The 19,594-nt window shown below is 42.1% G+C and overlaps 1 long non-coding RNA gene across 4 annotated transcripts in view; it reads left to right on the top strand.

The window, feature by feature from the left end:
* The window catches only part of LOC118013449, a 65,912-nt gene that overhangs the window by 23,477 nt on the left and 22,841 nt on the right, over positions 1 to 19,594 (top strand). Inside the window, exon 3 of one of the 4 annotated variants that reach the window (XR_004680033.1) lies at positions 10,551 to 12,046. The exons of 2 other annotated variants lie outside the window; for them this stretch is intronic. This is a non-coding gene — a long non-coding RNA (uncharacterized LOC118013449). Of the gene's footprint in view, positions 1 to 10,543; positions 12,047 to 19,594 lie in introns of those variants that run through there. One more of the 4 variants, XR_004680030.1, reaches the window with a different exon arrangement.

Here is a 19,594-nt window from a genome sequence, read left to right as displayed (position 1 = left end):
GCCCATTTCTTGATTGGATTCTTTGTTCTTTGGGTGTTGAGTTTGATGAGTTCTTTATAGATTTTGGATACTAGCCCTTTATCTGATATGTCATTTGCAAATATCTTCTCCCATTCTGTCAGTTGTCTTTTGGTTTTGTTGACTGTTTCCTTTGCTTTGCAAAAGCTTTTTATCTTGATGAAGTCCCAATAGTTCATTTTTGCCCTTGCTTCCCTTGCCTTTGGCGATGTTTCTAGGAAGAAGTTGCTTCGGCTGAGGTCAAAGAGGTTGCTGCCTGTGTTCTCCTTTAGGATTTGGATGGACTCCTGTCTCACATTGAGGTCTTTCAACCATTTGGAGTCTATTTTTGTGTGTGGTGTAAGGAAATGGTCCAGTTTCATTCTTCTGCATGTGGCTGTCCAATTTTCCCAACACCATGTGTTGAAGAGACTGTCTTTGTTCCATTGGACATTCTTTCCTGCTTTGTCGAAGATGAGTTGACCATAGAGTTGAGGGTCCATTTCTGGGCTCTCTATTCTGTTCCATTGATCTATGTGTCTGTTTTTGTGCCAGTACCATGCTGTCTTGATGATGACAGCTTTGTAATAGAGCTGGAAGTCCGGAATTGTGATGCCGCTGGCTTTGCTTTTCTTTTTCAACATTCCTCTGGCTATGCGGGGTCTTTTCTGGTTCCATACAAATTTTAGGATGATTTGTTCCATTGCTTTGAAAAAAGTGGATGGTATTTTGATGGGGATTGCATTGAATGTGTAGATTGCTCTAGATAGCATTGACATCTTCACAATATTTGCTCTTCCAATCCATGAGCATGGAACGTTTTTCCATTTCTTTGTGTCTTCCTCAATTTCTTTCATGAGTATTTTATAGTTTTCTGAGTACAGATCCTTTGTCTCTTTGGTTAGATTTATTCCTAGGTATCTTATGGTTTTGGGTGCAATTGTAAATGGGATCGACTCCTTAATTTCTCTTTCTTCTGTCTTGTTGTTGGTGTACAGGAATGCCACTGACTTCTGTGCATTGATTTTATATCCTGCCACTTCACTGAATTCCTGTATGAGTTCTAGCAGTTTTGGGGTGGAGTCTTTTGGGTTTTCCACATAAAGTATCATATCATCTGCAAAGAGTGAGAGTTTGACTTCTTCTTTGCCGATTTGGATGCCTTTGATTTCTTTTTGTTGTCTGATTGCTGTGGCTAGGACTTCCAATACTATGTTGAATAGCAGTGGTGATAGTGGACATCCCTGCCGCGTTCCTGACCGTAGGGGGAAAGCTCTCAGTTTTGTTGAGAATGATATTCGCTGTAGGTTTTTCATAGATGGCTTTTATGATCTTGAGGTATGTACCCTCTATGCCTATACTCTGAAGAGTTTTGATCAAGAAAAGATGCTGTACTTTGTCAAAAGCTTTTTCTGCATCTATTGAGAGGATCATATGATTCTTGTTCTTTCTTTGTTAATGTATTGTATCACATTGATTGATTTGTGGATGTTGAACCAACCTTGCAGCCCAGGGATAAATCCCACTTGGTCGTGGTGAATAATCCTTTTAATGTACTGTTGGATCCTATTGGCTAGTATTTTGGTGAGAATTTTTGCATCCATGTTCATCAGGGATATTGGTCTGTCATTCTCCTTTTTGATGGGGTCTTTGTCTGGTTTGGGGATCAAGGTAATGCTGGCCTCATAAAATGAGTTTGGAAGTTTTCCTTCCATTTCTATTTTTTGGAACAGTTTCAGAAGAATAGGTATTAATTCTTCTTTAAATGTTTGGTAGAATTCCCCTGGGAAGCCATCTGGCCCTGGGCTTTTGTTTTTTGGGAGATTTTTGATGACTGCTTCAATTTCCTTAGTGGTTATAGGTCTGTTCAGGTTTTCTATTTCATCCTGGTTCAGTTTTGGTAGTTGATACATCTCTAGGAATGCATCCATCTCTTCCAGGTTATCTAATTTGCTGGCATAGAGTTGCTCATAATAGGTTCTTATAATTGTTTGTATTTCTTTGGTGTTGGTTGTGATCTCTCCTCTTTCATTCATGATTTTGTTGATTTGGGTCATTTCTCTTCTTTTTTTGATAAGTCTGGCCAGGGGTTTATCAATCTTGTTAATTCTTTCAAAGAACCAGCTCCTAGTTTCGTTGATCTGTTCTACTGTTCTTTTAGTTTCTATTTCATTGATTTCTGCTCTGATCTTTATTATTTCTCTTCTCCTGCTGGGTTTAGGCTTTATTTGCTGTTCTTTCTCCAGCTCCTTTAGGTATAGGGTTAGGTTGTGTACTTGAGACCTTTCTTGTTTCTTGAGAAAGGCTTGTATTGCTATATACTTTCCTCTTAGGACTGCCTTTGCTGCATCCCAAAGATTTTGAACAGTTGTGTTTTCATTTTCATTGGTTTCCATGTATTTTTTTAGTTCTTCTTTAATCTCCTGGTTGACCCATTCATTCTTCAGTAGGATGCTCTTTAGCCTCCATGTATTTGAGTTCTTTCCGACTTTCCTCTTGTGATTGAGTTCTAGTTTCAAAGCATTGTGGTCTGAAATAGGCAGGGAATGATCCCAATCTTTTGGTACTGGTTGAGACCTGATTTATGACCTAGGATGTGATCTATTCTGGAGAATGTTCCATGGGCACTAGAGAAGAATGTGTATTCCGTTGCTTTGGGGTGGAATGTTCTGAATATGTCTGTGAAGTCCATTTGTTCCAGTGTGTCATTTAAAGTCTTTATTTCCTTGTTGATCTTTTGCTTAGACGATCTGTCCATTTCAGTGAGGGGGTGTTAAAGTCCCCCACTATTATTGTATTGTTGTCGATGTGTTTCTTTGCTTTTGTTGTTAATTGCCTTATATAATTGGCTGCTCCCATGTTAGGGGCATAGATATTTACAATTGTTAGATCTTCTTGTTGGATAGACCCTTTAAGTAGGATATAGTGTCCTTCCTCATCTCTTATTACAGTCTTTGGTTTAAAATCTAATTTGTCTGATAGAAGGATTGCCACCCCAGCTTTCTTTTGGTGTCCATTAGCATGGTAAATGGTTTTCCACCCCTTCACTTTCAATCTGGGGGTGTCTTTGATTCTAAAATGAGTCTCTTGCAGACAGCATATCGATGGGTCTTGTTTTTTAATCCAGTCTGTTAGCCTGTGTCTTTTGATTGGGGCATTTAGCCCATTTACATTCAGGGTAACTATTGAAAGATAGGAATTTAGTGCCATTGTATTGCCTGTAAGGTGACTGTTACCGTATATTGTCTGTGTTCCTTTCTGGTCTATGTTGATTTTAGGCTCTCTCTTTGCTTAGAGGACCCCTTTCAAGATTTCCTGTAGGGCTGGTTTTGTGTTTGCTAATTCCTTTAGTTTTTGTTTGTCCTGGAAGCTTTTTATCTCTCCTTCAATTTTCAATGACAGCCTAGCTGGATAGAGTATTCTTGGCTGCATGTTTTTCTCATTTAGTGCTCTGAATATATCCTGCCAGTCCTTTCTGGCCTGCCAGGTCTCTGTGGATAGGTCTGTTGCCAATCTAATGTTTCTACCATTGTAGGTTACAGATCTCTTCTCCCGAGCTGCTTTCAGGATTTTCTCTTTGTCTATGAGACTCGTAAGTTTTACTATTAGATGTCGGGGTGTTGACCTATTTTTATTGATTTTGAGAGGGGTTCTCTGTGCTTCCTGGATTTTCATGCCTGTTTCTTTCCCCAAATTAGGGAAGTTCTCTGCTATAATTTGCTCCAGTATACCTTCTGCCCCTCTCTCTCTTTCTTCTTCTTCTGGGATCCCAATTATTCTAATGTTGTTTCGTCTTATGGTATCGCTTATCTCTCGAATTCTGCCCTCGTGATCCAGTAGTTGTTTATCTCTCTTTTTCTCAGCTTCTTTATTTTCCATCATTTCATCTTCTATATTACTGATTCTCTCTTCTGCCTCATTTATTCTAGCAGTTAGCGCCCTCATTTTTTATTGCACCTCATTAATAGCCTTTTTGATTTCCACTTGGTTGGATTTTAGCTCTTTTACTTCTCCAGAAAGGGTTTCTCTAATAACTTCCATATTTTTTTCAAGCCCAGCTAGTATCTTTAAAGTGATGATTCTGAACTCTAGATCTGACATCGTACTAATGTCCGTATTGAGTAGGTCCCTGGCAGTCGGTACTACCTCTTGTTCTTTTTGTTGAGGTGATTTTTTCCGTCTCGTCATTTTGTGCAGAGGAGAATAGATTAATGAGAGAACAAAATGCTAGCAGAGTAACCACGTCCCCAGAAAATATACTTTAAACAAATCAGAAAAGACCTGAAGCAGTGGGATAAGAAAAGGAAAGAGAGAAAAAAGAAAAAGAAAAAAAAGAAAAAGAAAAAGATAATAACAAAAACAAACAAAACAAAACAACAACAACAACAAAAAAGCCAGAATGTGATCAAATATGATCAGGCTGGTATATAGATCAGTGCCACACACTAGATTTGGGGTGTATTTTGGTCTTTTAGAAGAAAGTGCCTCCCAAAATTTTAAAGAAAGAAAAACTTATATATGTACAAAAATAAGGGTTGATATTATGAAGGGATGGAATATGACTATAAAAATGGAAATTATAAAAAATTTTATAAAAGGAATTGATAAGAAGTTGTTTGAGAAAAGAAAGAAGAGGATTTAAAAAAAGAAAAAAGAAAAAGAGAAAAAAAAAGGGAGAGGATGTGAACAGGCAGGGCAATAGAAAACACCATATACTAGAGATTTAGGGTATATTTTAATCTGTTAGAAGAAACTATCTCAAAATTTTAAAGAGAGAACAACTTATATATATAAGCTAAAAATATGGGTTACTACTATGAAGGGATAGAATATGACTCTAAAAATGAAAAATAAAAATGTTTTTTTTTTTTAAAAAGGGATTGATAAGATGTTGGTTGAAAAAGGGGAAAAAAATTCAAAAAGAAATAAAAAGACAAAAAGACAGTTAAAAAAATTAACTTTAAAGGACTGAAGAATCATGGTAAAAAAGCCATGAATTCTATGTGCAGTAGTCCCCTAGCGCTGGAGTTCTGCCGTTCTCATTGATCGGTAAAGTTGGTCTTGGCTGGCTGTTCTCGCTGATCTTCTGGGGAGGGGCCTGTTGCCGTGGTTTCCAAATGTCTCTGCCGGAGGCGGAATTGCCCCGCCCTTGCCCCCTCCCGGCTAAGTCATCTGCTTGGGTTTGCTTTCCGGGGCTTTTGTTCCCTGCGAGCTTTCCGTACAGCTTTGGAGGCGGAGAGTGAAAATGGCGGCCTCCCAATCTCCGCCCCGGGGGAGCCGAGAACTCGGGGCCCCACTCCTCAGTGAGCCCCCAGAGAAAAGCCGTCAGTCACTCCCGTCTCCCCGGTCTCCGGCCGCACTCCGTGCTCACCCGGCCTGTGACCACGCGCCTCTGTCTCTGGCACCCGACCCCGGGTGGAGTCTCCAAACCCAGCAGATCCCTGCGGTGCACTCCCGCGCGGCTCCTCCCGGGGGAGGAAGGTGAGTCTCCCCGGATCTGCCGCTTGTTGGGTCCCTGCTGGAGGAGCAGGGGCCCGACTGTGCCGCGGATCACGGTTTATGACAACCCCGCGCTCAGAGCCCGCGCCTGGGCTCCGCCTCTGCAGCCGGCTTCCCTGCTCCGTTACCTGGGAGCTCTGCCCCACTCAGGCACCCCCGGTCTTTCTGTGACACCGAGGGTCCTGAGACCACACTGTCCCGGAGGGTTCCACCCCCCGCTTAGCCACCAGGGTGACGTCCCTCAGCGGAGCAGACTTTTAAAAGTTCCGATTTTGTGCTCCGTGGCTCTATCACCTGCCAGAAGCGGCCAACGGAGGCCCCTCCCCCACCGTCTATCCTCCCAAATATCGCCTTGGATTCACTTCTCTGCACGTCCTACCTTCCCGAAAGTGGTCGCTTTTCTGATGAGAGAATTGTTGCTCTTCTTTTCTTCGATCTCCTGTTGAGTTTGTAGGTTTTCAGAATGGTTTGATCCCTATCCAGCTGAATTCCTGAGAGGAGACGAAATCCAGGTCTCCTACTCCTCCGCCATCTTGCTCTGCCCCTCTGTCATTCTTTATTATTATTTTGCTCAAATTGTCAGTGATTTGGCTAGTAGAAATCCCTTCAAGTATTTTTCCTCTGTCTTTTTGACCTGTCCTACCTTTTTTTTAAGCATTTCATTATTTTCTGACATAAGAAATGTTCTAGTCTTACCTTGTACTTTAAAATCAGCTATTTTTTTAAAGTGGGGAGTGATATTTATACCCCAAGATCCAGTGCTAGGTTGTTCAATTGCTGCTGGGGTAGTATTACTTGAGGACACTTCTAACATACAGAGCTAGGGAACATATATGCATACACATATATTACTTTTTAAATTTTTTTAAGTAGGCTCCACACCCAGCATGGAGCCCAATGCAGGGCTTGAACACACGACTCTGAGAGATCAAGATATGAGCTGAGATCAAGAGTCAGACGCTTAACCAACTGAGCCACCCAGGTGCCCCTACTTTTTAATTAAAAAAAAAATCATGATTTCATACTGATACCTCTAATTCTAAGCAAATATCATAGGTTCTTCCTTATTCCCCCATTCCAAAAATTGTTTATCACCTTTTTCCCACAGTGAAAAACCTGCCTCCCAGAAGCATCAGTATATTTATTCATTTGCTCAATCCTAAAATATACACAAAATAGCTTCAGAATTGCTACACCCATCGTGCTATCGAAACGTTTGTATTTCTTTTTCCCTTTAGATCCAGGCTATATATCTAAGTGTTGTGTTCCAGCTGACTTAGATTCATTCTCCTTTTTTGCCTTCAAGGTAGTCTGTCATCCATTTGATATATTGTTAGTTTCATTTGTTTCTGTCTTTATTCACTTCTAGGCTTGTCTCTCCAAACTTGTTGATTTACTTTAATGTTTTAAATATGTAAAATACTAGCATGCTTCCAAAAGTCGAAACTACACGCAAAAATAATATACCTCACTCGAAGTAAACAATTCTATCAGTTTCTGGTTTATCCTTCCTAGGTTTCTTTTTTTGCAAGAAGTGGAGATACATGTATATATTTGTGTTTCTTCTTCTTCCTTACAGAACAGGCAGCATAGTAAATATATTCTTTTCTGCCTGTGGAATCTGATCAAGGAAGGCTTTGTACAAAGTACAAGTTGAAACTTTTGCTTGTTCCTAAGGGTGAGAAGCCAAGATTTATGGCTCTTATGTTAAGAAAAACAACTTAATAGTCCTTTTTTTTTTTTTTAAAGATTTTATTTATTTGACAGAGAGAGACACAGCGAGAGAGGGAACACAAGCAGGGGGAGTGGGGGAGGGAGAAGCAGGCTTCCCACGGAGCAAAGAGCCCGATGCGGGGCTTGATCCCAGGACCCCGGGATCATGACCTGAGCCGAAGGCAGACGCGTAATGACTGAGCCACCCAGGTGCCCCTATAGTCCTTTTTTTAAGTGGAAAAGAATAGGTTGGTGATTCTCAAAGTATGATCCTTGGACCAGCTTCATCGCAACACCTGGGAACTTAAAAATGCAAATCCCCCAGCCCTATCCCAGATCTACCAAATCAGAAACTCTAAGGTTGGGTCCCAGAAGTTCTGTCATGTATAAGCCCTCCAGATAATTCTGATGCGTGCTAAAGTTTGAGAAGTACTGTTCTAGGCTAGTCTAGGAAGGAGTAAGTTGAGAGAGAATAACACCTACCTTTCATTGGGTGCTGCTAAGTTTTGACCAAGAACAGGTGTGAGCATCTTACACAAATATATTCCTCATATTACCATCACGATCATCCCAGCAGGTGGGGGCTCTGTGATGAGTCCAAGTTTACAGATAGGGCAACTATGGTACGGAAAGAGTGAGTGACTTCTTAAAATCACACAGCTAGGAAGCTGTGAAGACCAGATTTGAAACCTGGGCAGACTGTCTTTGAAACCCTTGATCTCAATCATTACTCTGTGCTACTTCTCGGCATTGTGTCAGATCAAATGAGAACTAAATTTCTCTCCATACCAGACTGACAGACTGGCGGCCTGGAGAATAGTTAATGAGTGTGTCTGGTACTGAGAGAGTTGAGAGAAATGCTTGGCTAGAAGGAGGTGAAACAGTCCAGGAAATGATGGCAAGCAGGGCTTCGTAAAAAAGCTGAGAATGTCCACAAGTGAAATAATCACTGTGGCAGGGACAGCAGAAGATTTAATGTCAGTGCCGTTAACCATTTGATTTCACATTCTTTCCCATCTTGTGTTTTACCGCATCCCCTTGCCATTACCCCCTATCATTCAGGAAGAGTCTATTGCACACAGTAGGCATGGTTAGTTGTGCTTTAGGCTGGAAGGCAGAGGGGCAGGGTCCAGGGATGTGGAAAGCAGTGTGGAGAAGCTCAGAGGCTGCAGGAGTCCAAGGAGTGAGCAGGGATAGAGAATTCACTGGGGGCGGGGACTTAGCGTCCAAGTTCTCCTGACGGGTATTTAGTGAAGCCGTGAGACTCACGAACAGTATGATGAGACATATATCACGTATGGAAAATAAAAGAAGAACCACCCATTTTTCAGCCCCGAGCATTGGTGGGAAGAAGTAAAAGTCGAGAGTAAGGGGAGAACAATATGTATGTGTCCCGATATTCCTCATTTGGAGATGACTCATTAGGTCAGTAAGAGTATTATTGCCCTTTCTCATTTAAGTCTCTGGGGCAGGTATCATACATCTAATGGTGTGGAGTGGTCAAGCAGAGAGAGGCCTTGACATTTAACTTTCCCTAGACCTTTCAGTTTCCATGTTGAATGGACACTAAGTCTAAAGCCAATGGGTCTGCCAGTGGGTTCACCATGGCAGGGTGAGGTGACCCTCCCCACAGAGATCAGGAGCAGACTGTCAGGCCAACAAGCTAGAGAGAGAATGCGGCAAAGACCTGGGATCTGCAGCTAGCAGAGGTATTGGGGAGGCCCAGCCAACCAGGGGTTAATTCCAGGTCCGACCGAACCAAGAGAAAGACCTGAGTCCCAGTGACATTGGCCCCCGTCTTTGGCAGCACACAGGAGGACAAGAGACATTTGTGTGGAGACTGAAAGAGGGAGAGGACATGCAGCTCAAGGACCTCAACTCTCTCCCTCTGACACATCCTGCACCTCCCCCACCTGTTTTGAAACCGAAACAGGAGGAGGGAAGGACAATCTGAAAAGCTGAGCATTTTGCGGGCAATTCTGAGCATGTTCTGGTGAAGAATTGAGTATTGTTGAAAGTACTGGATTGGGAGGAGTTTAAAGATGTTGGACATTTAGTTAATGCTCCCACTGACTAGTAGTTGGGAATTCAGAAGGGCACAAGGATAGCAACTATAGACAATATGAAACATTTTCCTTCTTTCTGTGTACTTAACATGAGTTTTGTTTTGTGTGATGGTTTAATTCCTGCCTCCTTGACTAGACTGTAAGGGCCCTTGGGCAGGGACTGTCTTTCCCTTCCCACCCCCCACCCCTTGCTCTAGCAAGAGGGCAGGGACTCAGCGCATGGACGGTGCTAGGTAAATGCTTTCTGAGGTTGAATTTTGCTTATACCTGATGTTTGGATGATCTAACCAGAAGAAAATGAGGGAATAAGGTGAAAGGGACGCAAGTCAGTAACTGCCCTAGTTATGTGGTTTAACAAGCCGAGACAAGGAGGATTCCATCACACAAAAGGACATTTCCATGGAATCACAATTTCATCCATGTTTGGCCATGCAGCACTTAATAAGATTACTACTTTGTATGTGGATAGTGCTTTAAAGTTTACAAAGAACATTCAATATGCCGTTTGAGTCTTTCAACAGTCCTGCAAGACGGGTAAGGGATTTTCATATTTATTTTATAGAGGAGCTAACTGAGGTTCCAAGACATTCATCAACTAACCTGAGGTCTAATGCATCCAATGTGTAGAATCAGGAGATCTGGGGTTAGAACCCAGTTCTCCTGGCTCCCAGTGTATCAAACCTCTGCACCATGGTCAGAACAGAAGTTTGGGGGACATTGGCCAGGACACTTAGTGAGGAAGGGGCCCTGGGTGCTGGCACATTATTCCCTTCCAAGGGTGCTGATCAGAGCTTACCAGCTGAAAGGCCCCTAGAGGGGAGAGAAGAAGTGACACTGATGAGAATGTCTCAGGGAAGGCAGTCGATGCCCTGTGAGAGGTGGGTGCATCAACACAGTGTTCATACAAGATGGTTGTTAGGGACTGAATGTTTGTGTCCTCCAGCCCACCCCCAACCCCAGGAAATTCATATGTTGGAGCCCTAACTCTCACTGTGATGGTATTAAGATGGGGGGACCTGGGAAGGTTGATCAGGTCATGGGGATGAGCCCTCATGAGAGAGCTTAGTGCTCTTATAAGAAGAGATATAAGGGGTGCCTGGGTGGCTCAGTCAGGTAAGCATCTAACTCTTGATTTTGGCTCAGGTCATGATCTCAAGGTTAAGCCCCATGTCTCTTTCTCCCTCTGCCCTTCCCCCGCCTCTCTAAAAAAATTAAAAATAATAAGAGACATAAAAGAGATCATCTCTCTCCCTCTCTCTCCATATGAGGACACAGCAAGAAAATGATAATCTGCAATCCAGGAAAAGGGCCCTCACCAGAAGCTGACCATGTTGGCACCCTCATCTTAGACTTTCCTCCTCCAGAACTGTGAAAAGGAAATTTCTGCTGTTTAAGCCACCTCATCCTTGGCAGTTTGTTACAGTAGTCTAACCGTCTGAGTGAGTGGTCATCATGAGGCTCTTCTAGGGCAATGGGAGTGGGGCAGGGCTGGAGCCCTTCTCTCTAGCCTATTCATGCGGAAAGGTATGGGGCACAATTTCCCAGTGTCCCCAGAGTTATGCCATGCAAATGCAGTTGAGTTTTCTCACCTGGCCTGCCACTTATAAGAGAAAACTGCATGCCCTTGCTTTGCAGTAAGGCTGATGGCTATCTGAGTAAAGGGATCGTGAGGGCGGGGGGGACCTTTCCCTTCATCTAGGAGCCTGCATCTCTAGTGCTCTCATCAGCCTGAAGCTGAGCAAAGCGGGTATTGGTGTCCCATCCAATCCTGGCATTACCTGGCTTGCCCTCACAGGGGCAGTGTAGCCTCAAGAAGCAGGTGCTTATCACCTGGCTGCCTGGAAAAGGGCATCCCAGTGGCCCACTCCCTACCCCCCCACCTTAGCTAGGATGCAGCACCTAACCTGGGTCCTTTGGAGATGAGCGCTGGTATTTCTGCCATAGATATTCACTCTTTCTTTCCTTTCTTTCCTTTCTTTCCTTTCTTTCCTTTCTTTCCTTTCTTTCCTTTCTTTCTTCCTTTCTTCCTTTCTTCCTTTCTTTCTTTCTTTCTTTCTTTTTCTTTTTTTCACTTAGTAACCAAAGCCCACTATTTGTAGAAGTTCTGCGAGCAGTGTTGGGGATACAGAAATTTTTTTAAAATAATACTAATTTAGGGGCGCCTAGCTGGCTTAGTCAGTGGAGCATGCAACTCTTGACCTCGGGGTTGTATGTTTGAGTCCCACATTGGGTGTAGGTAGGGGTTACTTAAAAATAAAATCTTAAAAAAGTAATAATGATAATAATTTACATCATGCTCCAAGACGTCCCCAAGGTCAGTGTTGAGTGAGAGATTTTAAAATAGTGAATCCCGGGCACCCGTGTTACCTGCATAACTTAATAGTGGTGGAAATGAAGGGTTGTGTGATACAGGACAGAATCCTTCAGATCTCAGCCTAAATGCGGCTTCTGTGGGGATGCCTTCCCTGGCCCTTAGACCAGATTATGTACCCCTGTTCTGTGGTGTCTCAGATCCCTGTACTTCTCTATTGTAACACCCAGTATGCTGCATTGTTATTCCTTGTTTAATTGTCTGTCTTCCCTGACAGATGTAATAAGCTATTCAAAGGAACTATTTCTGTCTTTTTTTTTCCACTACCTTCCCAACGCCTATCATAATAAGTACTCAATGAATAGTTATTGACTAACCGACGTACAATTGCTTAATGACACCTTGAGTGCAAGAAACATGATCTCATGTTTCTTTATATTTCTCACGTCTTTATATTTCTAAATCAAATCAAATCTCAACTTATCCAAATGAGCCACAAGTCTAATATTTGTAAATTATTATTATTATTTTTTAAGATTTTATTTATTCACTTGACAGAGAGAGAGAGAGAGCACGAGCAGGGGGAGCAGCAGGCAGAGGGAGAAGCAGGCTTCCCACTGAGCAGGGAGCCTGATGCGGGGCTCGATCCCAGGACCCTGGGATCACGACCTGAGCCGAAGGCAGACGCTCAACCGACTGAGCTTCCCAGGCACCCCTATTTGTAAATTATTTTTAAAAATATCCTTCTCCTATGGTTCGTACCCAAATCCCAGAGCCATGAGGTTATGCAATTGAGGGAAATGGAGGTGAAAGGCCATGAGCCCTTACCCTTGCCTTTTGTGCTGCCCACTGTGGCTCTTGGGCTCTGGTCTTTCACCACTGGTTAGCTTGCTGCTCAGCGTGGGCTATCCCTCTCCCTCTCACAGCCATCACTCTGGCCCCTGACAGCTGCACCCCCATCTAAGGCCTGCCCCTCTCAGACATTACCCACAAGTGGTGTGCAGGTGCAAGGCACAGCCCAGAATACACAGGCATTCGACCCCTCGCAGCTCCTGAGAAGTTCTCTCCGGGGAGGAGTCACTCTCCACTTTCCCTCTCCTCCCTGCTTGGATAACTGTCTGAAGAGATCTTTGTGTCTGTCCTTGCTATCATCTTGGGAGGAGGAGAGAAAGATACTGTCCAAATTAACACTGATGAATTACAGCTTCAAAAAGGCAAGTACCCATTAATTCTCAACAACTCTCCCTGTGTATATATCAGTTCCATGAATGAATGTGTATTTTTATGGAGCAATCTTTTATTAGGACATCCCATACCTCTGTCATGAGGTCATTGAATTTCTGTAAGTCAACAGGCACCCATTACTTCTGGGCTGGTAACTTCTTTTGACCTCAGAAAAGAAGACCTACTTCCTTGCGAAGATTAATGGGGATAATGTCTTTGAATGCACTTTGGAAACAAAGTACTATACAAATATAGAATATTGTTGGTATTAACCAGTGACTTCTGTATTTTACAGCCAGAGGAGAGATGACATGACAAATGATCTCTCTGGGGTCCTTTCCAATTCTCTCTCAATAGGAGAGAATTATTTTGCTAAAAACTGTCCTTCAGCTAGCCATTATTCTCAAACACTTTGTACTCCCTAGAAAAAGTCATGTATCAGTGTTGACTTCTTTTTTCTGTCTTTCTTACTGGCTCCTAATTCAAATCTGCAACTCTGAGGTGCTCAAGCTAAAACTGCTTGTGAGAGGGATAGACAAAGAGACTTCACAGGTCCCGTTTAATTCTAAGATTTCATGATTTCTATATGCTAATGATACCAAATACTTGATTTCTTCTTCCTTCCTTCATCCGTTTGAATAGTATGTATTGAGCACTTATTCTGTTTAAGGAACCAACCATCCTAAGCATTTCTGATATTTACAATTGGCTATTTAGTAGTCTGGGAACACCTGAAATTTAGCAGACTGAATTTAGCTTACAGCCTTCCCCCCACTCCATAGTCTCTGCCGCTGTAAATTGTTCATTCAGAGCCCCGCTCGCCAGCTACTTCATGCTCTTCTCTGCTTTATCTCGGTGTCCTTGGATGTCTTGCTGCCAGTGCGCCTCCACTTCCATATCAAGGTTCTTGACTGTTACATGCTTTATTGTGCTTTTATTGACCATTAGGGGAGAGCATTCAAAAAGTCTGAGATAAAACAGCGAGAAACAGCATAGAGATAAAAGCAACAGAATAAAAACCTGGTGAGATATAAAATCAAAGTGTTGATTTCTTGAAGTACGACCTGTTTTTTTCCCCTCTAACTGAAGAAATTATCTATCTTGACCTGGCTAAGCACAGAGTTAAATCTGGGGCAAATAGTCAGGATTAATGTACACTTTGACATTGTGTGCATAGAGATGGTTTAATTCTGAAGGAAGAGGGGCCACAAAGGTGCTATTTGTGCTGCATTCCTCTTACATTACCTCCCAAGTCATTCCTTGCTTCTGTTTCTCTGAAAACTGACCTGCTCCCCCTTTTCTTGAATTTATAACCCTCAATTTCTATAGTTTGGTTTGAGCGGTCATTTTTACAATGGAGTCTGTCCTCATAGCTTTTTTTTTATGTCCAGGGAAGGTATCTGACGTGTGAACTTTGGAACTAGCACTGGGAGAGACAGAATGGGCTCTCTGCTTTCCCGTACAACTCGGGAGCTGTGGGCAGCCAGCATCTGGATTGCGGAAGCAAAAATTAAAGCAGATGTAGTAACAACTATAACAACATGTGCTGAGTCCCCACCATGGGACAGGCACAGCTTGGGGTGGTTGACAAGTATTGCACTTTGACTTTATCTGTGCATTTCCTGGATGAGAGCCCTGAGGCACAGAGAGGTTCAGTAACCTGCTCAAGGTGAAATGGAAGTTAGTGGATCTGGGCTGTCAACCCAAGGATTCTGGCTATAGGGTCTGCAGGTGACCGCTGCGCTCTCCATTCTCATGCTTTCTGGGTCTTAAGCCCATCTGTTTCTGCCTCCTTTTCATCACTTAATCATGGTCTCACTTTTTGGGGAACTGTCTGCCTTCCCCCAAACTTGTTTTTCTTTTTTCCCCCCATTTGGAGTACAATTCCATCCCTCCTCACCCACTATATGCACACTATTGCCAACTTCTCAGGGAAACAAACCTCCCCTCCCAGTCTGCCCTCCTAGGAATTTCCTGGTATGGAGCAGCTTCCCTGAGGAAGTGGGACTTAATAAAAACCTTGACAATACAGCAAATGGGGAACTTTACTAAGAAAAGCCTTCTTTAGTTAAAATCAGTACACAGATCATAAGTGAGTAGCTTAATGAATTATCACCCAGTGAACATAGCTATGAAACGAGGTCAAGATATAAAATGTTACCAGCACCCCTAGAAGTCCCCCTCATGCCCTCTTCCAAATACTCTTCCTCCCTCCTACCCCAAAGTGAACCATTTCAGAACTCTACAGTAGCTTTACCTAGTCTTGAATTTTATATAAATTGAATTGTACTTTACACATTCCTTTGTATCTGGCTTCTTTTGCTCATTAGTAGCTTGTAAGATTCATTTATATTGTTTGGTGTAGCTCTAGACTGTCTACTAGAATTCCACTGTGTGAATCTACCACAATATATTTGTCAATTCTGCTGTTGATGGACATTTGGGTTTTTGCTAGTTTGAGGATATTATGAATAAAACTATTATAAGCATTCTTGCACATGTCTTTGGTGAACAAGTGCATAATTTGTGTTGGGTTTATGCCTCAGAGTGCAAAAGGAGAACTTTTAACCCAGAAGGCAGGATGGTGAATGGGGTATATTTGACAAAGAGATCATAGGGAAAGCAATTTCTGACTAATGAGGACATCTTCAGACCATAGCCCCTAAGAAATATTTTTTTTTATTTAAATTCAGAGAAGCTTATAAAAGCATGCTTCTTGGAGAACAGAAGCTTCTGCAGATGGTGTTCATGGGCAGAGAGAATTTTTTCGAAGTACATTTATACTTGAGGGATACTAGCCTGACATTGCGTGGTTTCTACAGTAGTAAAAAAGAATAGAACTAGAGCAGTAGAGCCACATGGATTGGAATGTGTGCAGTTATAGTTCAGAAGTCTGACATTTCAGCCACAAAGTCTGAAAACCATCTGGATTATAGGGAAGCAATTCATCCAAAGAGACTGGCATGGGTGGGAGCTTGGAAAGATGGCAGAGTAGGAGGACCCTGAGCTCACCTCATCCCACATTTTCAACTAGATATCATCCACATCCAAGTCACATCCATTCGAAGACTGGCAGAACAAACTCCACAACTAAATATAGAGAAGAAGCTGCATCTGAAAGTGAGGAAGGTCAGAAAGGCAGAGAGAGGCCGCCTGCAGGAGGGAGGGAGCAGCGCCTGGAGAAGGCAGAGAAAGGGGCCCTCTCACCAGGGAGTTCACAGGGGGAAAACTTTAAAAATCAGAGGGGCTGAATTCTGTGAGTTTGTAAAACCAGTGGCACTTGGAGCCTGGAGCATTAAAAGTCAGCTGACTCAGCACTGGACGAGCTGGGGGGTGAGTGATAGCTGGGTCCCTGCCCTTAAAGAGACAGCAGTCTGCATGGTGAGGCAACATGAAAAAAACACAACTCTGGGGGAAAACAGGAGACAGATCTATTCATATTGATTTTGGAGTGTCTTTGGGGACTTTTTAGGGAACAAAAGAGTCAGCAGGGGCCATTTTCCTCCCCTGCCCCTGTGAGTTAGGACTGCACAGACACTTGCTACCTAACCCACTAGCGTGCACCATGCCCACGAGTTCTCCTGAGGACTTGCCCACTCCAAGCCTGCTGGCCTTGGCCCTGGGCTCAGGGGCAATTTTGTTAAAGCCAGGTGTGCACCTGCCAAGCCACCGAGTACACAACTAGCACCATACACCGGGCACATCCACCACACTGCACCCAGACCTGCATCCCCAGCCACCATCACGCTCCACACCTAGCCCCCATGTGCGCCCAGCCCCATTGTGCTGGCTGGGCCCAGCCATCACCTTGTGCTGTGCCCAGCCTTGAGCCCCCAGCAGCCACAGCACACAGCTCCCAGCTGCAGCAGGCTTCAGGGTATTGGCATAGCCTTAGCGGCCCAGCACAAATTTTGCTAACAGCACTACCCTGCTCTCAAGTCCCCCGCGGCCACACCCCCTCAGAGTTGGCCTGCCTGGATCCCACTAACAACACAGAGCAAGCACAGCCCACAACAGGCAGCGACTGCACTGAAAGGGAAAGGGACTCAGACACAACAGCAGGGCATAAGCAACACACATAGGATGTTCTCCTGATGGGCCAGGTTCTGATGAACAGGGGACACTGCACTGCAGGGCACTCCAGGATCTTTTCTTTATAAAGTCACTATTTTCAAGAGCAGAAAATCCAGCTGACTTCCTTAACATGAGAAACAGACACAGAGAGGCAGACAAAATGAGGAAGTAGAGACATTTATCCCAAATGGAAGAATGGGACAAGGCCACACCCAGAGACGTAAGCAAAACAGATAGAAGTAACATGCCTGGTAGAGAATGTAAAGCAATGATCATAAGGATACTCACTGGAGTTGAGAAAAGAGTGGAAGACATAAGTGAAAGTAACCCTTAATTCAGAGATGAGGAATGACAAAGCAGAGATAAAGGGCACAATAAACAAAATGAGAAACACCCTGCAATAACCAGCAGGATGGGAGAAGCAGAGGAACAAATTAGTGACCTACAAGATAGAGTAATAAGAAGTAATTAAGCTGAACAAAAGAGAGAAAAAAATTACACAAAACAAGAAAAGACTTAGGGAATTCAGTGACTCCATCAAACATAATAACATTCACATTATAGGAGTCCCAGAAGAAGAAAGAGAAAAGGAGACAGAAAATTTATTTGAAGAAACAATAGCTGAAAATTTCCCTAATCTGGGAAAGGAAACATATCCAGAACCAGGAGGCACAGAGAACCCCCCCCAAAATCAACAAAAGCAGACCCACAGCAAGATATATTGTAATTAAATTTGCAAAATATAGTGATAAAGAAAAAAATTTTAAAGCAGCAAGACAAAAGATGTCAGTAACTTATAAGGGAAAGCCCATTAGGCTGGCAGGAGATTTCAACAGAAACTTGTAAACCAGAAGAGAGCAGCATGATATATTCAAGGTGCTGAGTGAGAAAAATCTGCAACCAAAAATCTGCAATCTATCCAGCAAGGCTATCATTCAGAATAAAAGGAGAGATAAAGAGCTTCCCAGACAAACAAAAACTAAAGGAGCTCATGATAACTAAACCAGCTCTGCGAGAAATATTAAAAGGGACTCTTTGAGTGGAAAGGAGAGACCAAAAGTGACAGTATAGAGGTAGGAAACACAAAAGCAGTAAAAACTAATATCTCTGTAAAAAATCAGTCAAGGAACTCACAAAAAAAGATTTTAAAAATAGCATATACCTAAAGCATGGAGAAAAGAAGAAAAAAGAATGGGTTCAAACTTAACCATCAACTTCATATAGACTGATAATGCAGAAGAGGTTATATACAAACTTAATGGTAACCATATATCAAAAACCATCTAATAAACATGCAAAGAATAAAGAGAAGGGAATCCAAATATATCACTAAAAAATCAGAAAAATGTGAAAGATAAGAAAAGATCAGAGAAAATCTTCAGAAACAACTACAAAACAAGTAATAGAATGGCAATAAATATATGTATCTATCAATAATTACTGTGAATGTAAACGGACTAAATGCTCCAATCAAAAAAACATAGGATGAGAGAATGGATAAAAAAAACAAAAACAAAAACAAGATCCATCTACATCCTGCCTACAAGATCCATTTTAGACCTAAAGCAACTTGCAGATTGAAAGGGAGGGGATGGAGAAATATGATCATGCAAATGGACATCAAAAGAAAGCCAGAGTAGGAATACTTATATCAGACAAAGTAAACTTTAAAACAAATACTAAAACAAAGAACAAAGAAAGACACTAAATAATAATGAAGGGGACAATCCAACAAGAAGTATAACAATTGTAAATATTTATGCACCCAACATAGGAGCATCCAAATATATAAAACAATAACAAACATAAAGGAACCAATCAATAATAATACAGTAATGCTAGGGGACTTTAACATCCAACTTACATCAATGGACAGATCATCTGCACAGAAAATCAACAAGGAAACAATGGCTTTGAATGACACACAAGAACAGATAGACTTAACAGATGTATTCAAAATATTCCATCTTGCAACAGCAGAATACACATTCTGCTCAAGTGCTCATGGAACAGTCTCCAGAGTAGATCACATGTTAGCCCATAAAACAAGCTTCAACAAATTCAGGAAGATTGAATTCATACCATGCATCTTTTCTGACCACAACACTATGAAACTAGAAGTCAACCACAAGAAAAAATCTGGAAAGACCACAAATACATGGAGGTTAATCAAGATGCCATTAAACAATGAATGGATCAACCAGGAAATAAAAAAAGAAATAAAAAAGTACATAGAAACAAATGAAAATAAAAACCCAACAGTTCAAAACCTCTGGTATGCAACAAAAAAATAGTTTATATCATGAAGTTTATAGCAATACAGGCCTATCTCTAGAAGCAAGACAAATCTCAAATAAACAACCTAACACTGCACCTAAATGATCTAGAAAAACAACAACAACAACAACAACAAAAGACTAAAACCAGCAGAAGGAAGGAAATAATAAAGATTAGAGCAGAAATAAATTATACAGAATCTTTAAAAAAAAAAAAAAACCCACACACACAATAGAACAGATCTGTGAAACCAAGCCCTGGTACTTTGAAAAATCAATAAAATTGATAAACTTCTATGCAGACTCACCAAGAAAAAAAGAGAAAGGACTTTAAAAAAAATGAAATCACAAATGAGAGAGGAGAAATAACAACCAACACCCTAGAAATACAAACAAGTGTAAGAGAATATTATGAAAAACTATATACCAATAAA

This window comes from Mirounga leonina, unplaced genomic scaffold (assembly GCF_011800145.1).
Source record: "Mirounga leonina isolate KUSES-001 unplaced genomic scaffold, KU_Mleo_1.0 Mir_153, whole genome shotgun sequence".
Taxonomy (NCBI): Eukaryota; Metazoa; Chordata; class Mammalia; order Carnivora; family Phocidae; genus Mirounga; species Mirounga leonina.
The sequence above is the reverse complement of the archived record's forward strand: the minus strand, read 5'-3'. Positions and strand labels throughout refer to the sequence as shown.